Source organism: Sceloporus occidentalis, unplaced genomic scaffold, assembly GCF_023333645.1.
Source record: "Sceloporus occidentalis isolate IW3139 unplaced genomic scaffold, rSceOcc1.0.p SCAF_5, whole genome shotgun sequence".
NCBI classification, from domain to species: Eukaryota; Metazoa; Chordata; class Lepidosauria; order Squamata; family Phrynosomatidae; genus Sceloporus; species Sceloporus occidentalis.
In genome coordinates, this window is record NW_028316985.1 from 103,852,625 (window position 1) to 103,862,357 (window position 9,733).

General features: G+C 44.7%; 1 long non-coding RNA gene across 1 annotated transcript; it reads right to left on the bottom strand.

Annotated features, from left to right (window-relative positions):
* Window positions 1-156: 156 nt before the first annotated feature.
* LOC149312613 (uncharacterized) lies at window positions 157-8,477 on the bottom strand. Its single transcript, XR_016281420.1, has 3 exons — window positions 8,396-8,477; window positions 735-1,419; window positions 157-549 (listed from the first exon to the last, which is right to left on the bottom strand). It is a non-coding gene; the product is annotated as an uncharacterized LOC149312613 (long non-coding RNA).
* Between the last annotated feature and the right edge of the window lie 1,256 nt (window positions 8,478-9,733).

The window sequence follows — 9,733 nt, forward strand, 5'->3', positions numbered from 1 at the left end:
ATACTTTGCAGTCTTCTAAAGATATGAAAGGGTGCTGCGAAGCAAAAATAGGTAGATGATGGAAATCACCTCTGTCTATCGAGCAAAAGTGGCAACCAGGGAATGGGAAGGAAAAACAATCAAGAAAGAAGATGTTTAAGAATACCTTAGGGAGTTTTTAAAAGGCACTATTATGGCTTTGAAGCTTGGATGCTTCTCTCTCCTTCTAGAGATCTTGCTGATGCATTTCATCATGAAAACAACTTGGCGTCATATTCATCTAGGTGTAGGTCCAGGGGTTTGTGGCTTTCCTCTGAGATGTTTTCCTTCATTTTTAAGTATTTTGCATCCACAGGGTTCATTTCTTGAAACGACTCACAGTGGCTTTGAAGTTAACTTCTGTTAAGATGTTGCCTGTCATTCTCAAATGTTCTAGATCCACAGGCTTCATTTCTGCACATCAATTACCTTGTGATATTTCTTCTGAAATTGACTTCTATTGAGATGTTTAGATGAATTCTTGAGCTTTCACAATGACTTTGGCTCATTCGCTTTCAGGAGCCTGATATGCTGGAAAGAAAACACTTTATTATGCTATGTTTAAAGAGCCTGGAAAGAAAAGGATGAGGTTGCAAGTTGCTTCCAGAATTTTTAGAACCATCACTTACCTTGTGACAGTATCGTTGAAGTCTACTTATCTTGAGGCGTTGTTCAGTGTTCTGCATTCAGACGTTTGATTCTTGTACATCACTTACCTTCTGATCCATTCCTTTAAAGTAGACCCCTGTTGAGATGTTTCCATGAATTCATCTGTTTTCTCTCTGACCTCTCCTCATTGACCTGATGAGATGCTGTACTCAGACATTTCCGACTTTATTGTATACTAAGTCCTTCTTGTATACTTCAGTCCTTCTGTTGTCACCCAAGTCTGCAAGAAGGAGGGAAAGAGGTCATTCTTTTCAATCATTCTTAAATGTTCTTCTTAAATGTTCTTCCAGAATTTTTAGAACCAAAACTTTTGCTTCACCTTGTAGTGATGATGGGATGCTGCACTTAGATATTCCCAGCTTTCTTGCATTTTGGAACTTCAGTCCTTCTGTTGTCACCCAAGTCTACAAGATGGAGGTGAAGAGGCATCACTTCACGGGTGTTGGTTTGCAGAAAACCTGAAAGAAGGTGTCTGGGACTAGAAGTAAAGTGGAGAATACTCACCTGGAGGACTAAGTCTACCTGGATAGCCTTTGGGATTAAGGAATACTCATGTTTCTGGAAGCAAGGTTTCCTCCCTGTAATGAAACCAACCAAGCTGGTGGCTCCAATAGGTGCATAGCTTCAGCTTTTCATATCTAACAGCCATGAGGAGGGTTTCATGAAGCTTCACTTGATTGGAGTCCTCTCTTAGTTATGCCAACCATCAAGCAAACCAGGCTTCATAGCTTGCTGGAAGAAGTGAATTGAAAGGAAAGGAGTTGTGGTGGAAGAGATCACCAAGGTAATAAGGAGGAAGACAGTTTTGAAGAAATGTGGAAATGCGTTTTTACTAGCATGGATTCGAGTCAGAGCTGGACTGAGAGTTATTGTACTCTGATGACACGCAAATATACTTCTCCATGCCTCGGTCAACAGCTTCAATGACAGATGGCATCTCTGCTCTCAGTGGGTGTCTTGAAGCAGTAATGGACTGGATGAGGAAAAACAAACTCAAGTTGAATCCAGACAAAATGGAGGTACTAGAGGCCCCAAAACCAGGTATTTGGTTTCAACCTCAAGTCCTAGATGGGGTCACGCTCTCCCCAAAGGACTGTGTTCGCAGTCTGAGGGTGCTGTTAGATGCATTGCTTCACATGACAAACTAGGTGAACACAGCAGTATCAGGAGCACCTGTTATCAGCTTTCCTAGAAGTAAGGAACCTAGAAACTGTAGTACATGCAATGGTAACCTCATGACTTGATTTCTGTAATGTGCTCTACCCTTGTGCCTAGTCTGGAAACTCCAATTACTACAAAACACGGCAGCCAGGTTAGTTACTGGAAATTCTCCGGTGGTCTGGGGAGGAGGCTTTGCTGGGCTCTCATTGGAGAGACCAGCAATTGTAATAAAAACGGTGTACTCCGTGGGCCGTTAGAAGAGGTGGGGTGGGTTTAACCTGTTTCAGGCTCACCCGCTCAAACCCCTGTGAGTTGCTTCAAACGCTGGTGCAGGGAGGCCTCGTCTGCCTGTTCCTGTCCAGAGTACATTGCTGACCTTGACCGAGGATCTCCTTGTTCAGGTCGCGCAGAATACTTCGGATGCTGGCATAACTCCCCTTTGTTCTCCTGAATCGGTTGGGGTGTGGAGACAGACTGTTGGTGCTGTGTGGGACTAAGCCTGGGCACCTTTCATTCAGCTTGGGGTTGTCACCCCTGAGGAGCTGTCTGGATTTGTTTATCACCTCGCTTGCTTTGCAATGAGGCAAGGGAGTGCTGGCTTGTTTGGCTGACGCTTCAGCCATGAGCCAGTTCCTCAGTGCTGGTTGCAGGGCAGGGCTGATGTCTGTGAGAGTCCGGCTTGAGCCTGGTGTTTGCTCTGGATACCAGCGCGGTTCCCCTTGGCTGCTACGACTTGGCCGGAGCAGAGAGAGAGCTGCTGGAACTGTGGGCACCTCGGCTTTTGCTCCTTTCCTTGCCTCATTTGCGTTGCCATGAAGCGAGGGAGCACTTGCTTGTTTTGCGGGTGCCTCAGCCCTGTTGGCTTCTGACGTTCGGTCCAGTCTTCTTGACTCAGATAAGGAGGAAGAGCAGGTTGGTTCAATGGTTGTTTATTTTGACCTTCTGTTAAGATATTATCTGTCATTCTCAAGTCTTCTGGATCCAATGTTATTTCTAAATTCTGAAATTTCTCTATTTGTATCCAGTGGTCCCTTGCCTTACCCGGGGGATCATTTTTGGACACACACACCCCCCCCCCCATGTAAGCCAAAAAATGCGTAAGCTTCACTTGATTGGAGTCCTCTCTTAGTTATGCCAACCACCAAGCAAACCGTGCTGGATTGTTGGAAGAAGTGAATTGAAAGGAAAGGAGTTGTGGTGGGAAAGATCACCAGGGTATTAAGAAGGAAGACAGTTTTGAAGAAATGTGGAAATGTATTTTTACTGGCATGAAGTCCAGTCAATACTTCCCCCTGATCCAGTGGTCTGGGGAGGAGGCTTTGCTGGCCTCTGATTGGAGAGACCAGCAATTGAAATAAAAACGGTGTACTCCGCAGGCCGTTAGAAGAGGTGGGGGCGTGTTTAACCTGTTTAAGGTTCACCCTCTCAAACCCCTGTCAGTTGCTTCAAACGCTGGTGCAGGGATACCTCGTCTGCCTGCTCCTGTCCAGAGTACATTCCTGGCCTTGACCGAGGATGGCCTTGTTCAGGTCGGGCAGCATACGTCGGATGCCGGCGCAGCTCCCCTTTGTCGTCCTGAATCAGTTGGGGTGTGGACACAGCCTGTTGGCGCTGTGTGGGCCTTGGCCTGGGCACCTTTCAATCAGTTTGGCTGGCTTTGTTTATCACCTCGCTCGCTTTGCAATGAGGCAAGGGAGTGCTGGCTTGTTTGGCCGACCCTTCAGCTATGAGCCAGTCCCTCGATGCTGGTTGCAGGGCGGCGCTGATGTATGTGAGAGTCCGGCTTTAGCCTGGTGTTTGTTCTGGATACCAGTGTGGTTCCCGTTGGTTGCTACGACTTGGCCAGAGCAGGGAGAGAGCTGCTGGAGCTGTGGGCACCTCAGCTATGGCTCCTTTCCTTGCCTCATTTGCATTGCCATGAAGCAAAGGAGCACTTGCTTGTTTTCCTGGTGCCTTAGCCTTGCTGCCTTCTGACGTTCGGTCCAGTCTTCTTAACTCAGATAAGGAGGAAGAGCAGGTTGGTTGAATAGTTGTTTATTTTGAGCTTGCGATATTTCGTTATTTCTAAATTCTGAAATTTCTATATTTGTATACAGTGGTCCCTTGGCTTATGTGGAGCATCCTTTTCAGAACCCCCCAAGCCAAAAAACGTGTAAGCTTGAGTCCCATTTGATCTAATGGGGCTTGTGCTTGTGGCACGGGAGAGTGTGTGCGCCGTGGGCTTGCACGCTATTACTCTCCCATCATGTGGCTTCCGCGTAAACAGGAAACCACGTATGGGGCACCCGCCTACAGTGCGGGGGCACTGTATTTTGTTGTTTCTATATTTTGATATTGCAGCAGGGCTTGTATACAAAGGTAAGTTTAGGGGCTAACTGGTTGTTAGGCAGCCATTTTGTGACAGGTGGCTATTTTGTGGGTGTTCAGGTTTTTGTTTTTTGTTTTGCTAAGCAGGGTCTATCCCGAATGGTTTTCCGATGGGAGTCTGATTTTAACTTTTATTCAATTTCTCTCCCATTTCTTTGTGAGACAGTTATTTGGTCGTTAGTATCCTATTGAAAGTGCTATGCTTCTATATTACCTAATTGTTTCACAGTTACAAAGCTGTGGATGTTGTTTACTTTTATTGACATTTTGCATTATGGCTCCAAAGAAGGGATTTGTAGGCAATAAAGGCAAAGGTCCAGCTAAAAAGACCTCGTCCAAGTGGGTTCAGGTTGTTCACTCTGATAATGACAGTGATGATGAATTTCCATGGTGGGGGGGGGGGGATACATTCGCTAGAATACAGTCATTAGAAGCAGAAAGGGCTGGTTACATTCCTCCTGTGCCTTCTGCTAAGATCTCTGATAAGAGGTTGATGTTTAATGAGATGTGCTCTCCTATTTCTGACCTAGAACAATTATGTGCTCAAGACGATGGAGCTGCTCATTCTATGGGGTCAGGATGTATCTTTGCAGGAGTCCTTGGAGGGTCAACGTGCTGCTGCAGAAGATCAAGTGCCTGGCAGTTTATCAGGTGAAGCTTCTGACACACAGTTTTGCTCACCTCACATTACTGGGCCGTAGGCACTTGGCCAGCTCCAAGCAGCTTCTCAACCGAGTCTTACATTGGGGGTTCCTATGACTATGGGGAATCAAGCTACCCCCTTTGGTCAGGTCTGGGGGTGGCCTCCATCTCACATGTGGTCAGCCTTGAGGACTTTTCTTCAGATGGGCTCACAGTCTGTGACCTTTGGTCAGCTGCAGCGGTGGCCCTCTCCTCATCCAGGGCCACCTTAGGGGCAGCACCACATGCTTTACCTTGACAGGGGGTAGGTGGTCAGCAGGTGGCTTATCCTACTGGTTATGACTTAGCATCCTTTTCAGCAGTACCAATTGGTGACATAATGCTCTCATTAAGTGATCATTTATCCCACACAACAAGGGATAAGATATTGAGAGGCGAATACACTGATGTGTTTACGCTCATGTATAAAGAGTTGGATAAGAAGGAGAAGGAGGACATGGATGAAAGGGAGAAGGAAATATTTTAAAGAGTGGCAGGTTGAGTGCAACTGGACTAATTGGCGTTCCTGCTTCCTGATCTATGTGAGTTTCATTGCATGAGAACAACCCATGTGTTCAGCCTCGTTGTTTCAGTACATAGACATTATGCATAAAGCATACATTGATTACTCAGGCCTGGCATGGTAGCTCTATGAGGAGGCATTCCAGCTGCTAGCTGCTATTTACACTTCATTGCGATGGGATGTGATGCACTCGCAGCTATGGATACAACTCATGACTCCCAGTGAGCCTACTCAGGGAGAGTGTTCGCACAGTGGACATTTGGTCCAGAAAGCATCTCCTTCACCTTCCTTTCGTGGTTCAGGGACACCAGCACAGCTGCAGAAGTTTTTATGCTGGGAGTTAGGCATGTAGTGCTTCTGCAATAGGCTTGTAGGGATTCTGTGTGGGGGTAATAGCTCATTCAAAATCTGCTGTCGAGGACATGAGCAGTCCGCCAAGAAGGACCAGGGTCCTAAAATGGTGGCGGGCTCTGCCAGCCTTCCTGCAAAAGGGACGTAGTCCCTTAAATTTGGGTACACTCTATTTGGTTAAGTCGCTATCCTGTTAGAGAGGCAGCTTTGTTTTTGTTAGCGGGTGTCACTGGTGGTTTTAAGATCCCTCTTTGCGGCATTTGACGCCCCTTCATGGCGCCCAACTTGAAGTCAGTTAGGGGTATGCAGGACATAGTGAGACTAAAGATAGCAAAGGAGGTTTCCAGGGGTAGGGTGACTGGTCCCTTTTGAGAACCTCCTGTCCCAACTTTGAGGGTCTCTCCTTTGGGGATAGTGCCTTAGAAGGCACCAGGAGAATTCAGGCTTATACATCATTTATCTTATCCTATGGGAGACTCAGTTAATGAAGCCATTCCACACGATTTGGCTACCATGAGATATACTTCTTTTGATATGGCGATGAAAGAAGTAAGGAAACACGGCATAGGGGCTTAGCTGACAAAGTGTGATATTAAATTTGCCTTTAGATTGTTGCCGGTGCACACTCACGATTTTGAATTCTTAGGCTTTAGTTTTGATGGGCAGTTTTATATGAACTGAGGACTTCCCATGGGATGCTCAGTATCGTGTTCTATGTTTGAAACTTTTATAATAATAATAATAATAATAATAATAGAGTATATTTGTATTTCCCGCCTCTCCAACAATCGAGGCGGGATTACAGCAATAAAATAATACAGAGTAATACACAATAGTACAAAATGTTAATACAATCAATAAAACACTAATACTGAATTTAGGAATTCCTATTAGTACTCTAAAATCAATTTATCAGTAATCAGTGGTCAAAGTCGAGAGTGGGCTATTGTCATCGACTTTTATATAGAATCTGGTGGATAAGCCCATTGGAAGAGATTTCTTTTGAGTGCTTTCTTAAACGCCTCTAAGTTGGTAATGCAACGGATCTCTTCCAACAGGCCATTCCATAATTTTGGGAATGCTGCTGTAAACAACCTGTGGGAAGTTGTTATTAACCTGGTACTATGATGTTCCAATAAGTACTTCCCTGATGTTCTGAGTGCGGGGTGGATTGTGTAGGCAGAGGCGTTCCCGCAAGTAAGTCGGGCCTGAGCCATGTAGGGCTTTAAAGGTAATAACCAATGCCTTGTATTGAGCCCGGAAGGTAATTGGCAGCCAGTGGAGAGATTTTAATACTGGTGTTATATAGTCAAACCTAGATGTACCGGTGACCAATCTGGCTGCCTCAATTTGTACCAACTGAAGCTTCCGGACCTGGTACAAGGGTAGCCCCAAGTAGATTGCATTACCGAACTCTAAACGAGAGATTAGCAGTTCAAGTACCACTGCTTCAAGGTCTTTTCAGTCCAGGTAGGGACGCAGTTGGTGTATCAACCAAAGTTGATACCAAGTACTCCTGGCAATCACATCTATATGAGATGACAACTGCAGGGATGGATCAAGGAGGACTCTCAAACTGCGAACTTTGTCCTTTAGGGGGAATGTAACCCCATCCAGGACTGGTTGACAAATCTCCATCCCTGGACTTAGGGTACCTATTGTGAGTACCTCTGTTTTTTCTGGATTCAGCCTGTGTTTGTTTTCCCTCATCCAGTCCATTACCGACTCAAGTAAGGCTTCTAAAGGAGAGATGCCATCCTTAGTCACTGGAACAGTCTTGGAATGGTCAGTTAAGTATAAGTTGGGATTAAACGGGGTAATACACTATTTAGATGACTTTCTCTTTACTGGAGATCACGGTTCTGATAAATGTCTCCAATTACTTCAGTGTTTTGAAACATTAGCAGGTGGGCTGAGTGTTCCCTTAGCATGAGAAAAGACAGAGGGTCCATGCACTTTTTTGGGCATCCTGATTGACACGGTCAATCAATGTCGTAGGCTCCCAGATGCCAAACGACTTGACCTAAGGCTCGGTGTCCGTAATTTTTCTTCTCTTAGAAAGGCAACTCTAAGGGAGTTTCAGGAGATTATAGGCCACCTAAATTTTGCACAAAGGGTGGTGGCCCCAGGCAGGGTTTTTTAAAGGTGACTATGTGATGCCATTGGCGATGTTTCACAAGCTCACCATAGGATTAGATTGACAAAAGGCATCTGCCAAGATTTGGATGTTTGGTAGACATTTTAGAAAATTTTAATGGGGTCTCATTTTGGAGGGAAGAGAAAAAGTTGGAGGCTACCTTGCAGATTTCTTATGCTGCTGCTGGCTCAATTGGCTTTGGAGCTTATTTTCTTGTGCACAGAGGTGCCATTTATTACATAGTGCCACGGCTTCAACATATGCTGAAAGTTGCGGAAGGGAGCTTTACTAATCAGTAATTAGTATTATTAGTACACAATTTTATTTATATCCTGCTTCTCTGTCTGAGACAACCGAGGCGGCTTACAAGTTAAAACGGTACAATCCCAGATCCCAGTATTCCCACCCCCCCCAACACCCAATAACAATTAAACAATTCACAATCTAAAACGTGCTTTAAAATAAACAATTAGACAGTAGCTACTCACATTTCTGGGAGCAAAGTTCCTTCCCTGGTGATGATGCCAACCCAACTAGAGAATCTGAAGGTGCACAGCTTCAGCCATTCGAATCTCGTGGCCATAAGGAGAGTTTTATGCAGCTTCACTTGACTGGAGTCATTTCTTAAGTTATGCAAACCAGCAAGCAAACCAGACTTTGTAGCTGGTTTTGAAGAAGTGACTCCAAAAGAAAGGACTCATGGGTCACAGTGGCAGTAAATAATAAAGAAAAGGGTTTGGAGGAAATGTGTAAATGTGTTTTTATCTATCCAAATCTGCTCCACTTTCTACAGCTGCAGTTGAGAAGCAGTGAGACATTTGGGGTCTGACTCTTCATGGATAGTTCCCTCTAGATTTTCTTGGATCATTCCCTCTGGATCTTCTCATCTTCCAGTTGAATCCATTCTCTCCTACCACCCTTTCCTCCTCCTTTAAACCAATTGGCCTACTCTCTTAAATGGATCAAATCCCTTTGGTCAGCCTTGTCCTGCCAAGGCTGACCCAAGAGATTTGCTAAACATTAACTTTCCTTCTCCATTCCCTTGAGCAAATATAACCCTGCCACTGAAGACAAGTTGTTATCTGAGGCTGAAAATCCCGCAAACCGTGCTTCCCTTCCCAGAAAGGCGGCTAGAATAATGAAGACTTGAAATAACCAGGCATTAGTTGCCTTCTCTTGACACGTATCAGCAGCTAACTGCCTCATCCTGGGTACCTTAACTGCCATAGAATAATAAGCGCATCACAATAGAAGTCATGGAGCATCATCCATGGTCTGTTTAAACCACAGTTGGATGAATTCCCGAAATGTTCCTGGGAATCAAATATGATTGCAAATTTTTTGCATTGATAGATATTCCTATGACAGGCCAAAGGCTTAAAATTGTACCTTATTAGTAATATACCCTCGAGAGAATCTACATTTAAATTAACCCTTTCATTTGTCCATCAGGCTTAAAATGGGAGGAGGGGTCTCCAACGTTTGCATGGTGGCCACAAGCTTTTGGGAGTGAAATATGGCTGTACCTTTCTGAATTGATAGCTATTCCTAGGACACTCTAAATGCTTAAAATTGTACTTTGTCAGCAACAAACCCTTGAAGAATCTACATATCAATTAATCCTTTCATTTGTCCATTGGGTTAAAATTAAGAGGAAAAGCCCTTTCAACATTTGCATGGTTTCTTCAAGGTCCTAGGAGTGAAATTTGGCTGTACATTTTTGCACTGAGAGGTATTCCTAGAACTGGTGGTTCTAATAGGTGCATAGCTTCAGCCATTCATATCTACCAGCCATGAGAAGGGTTTCATGAAGCTGTTGTTTAAAA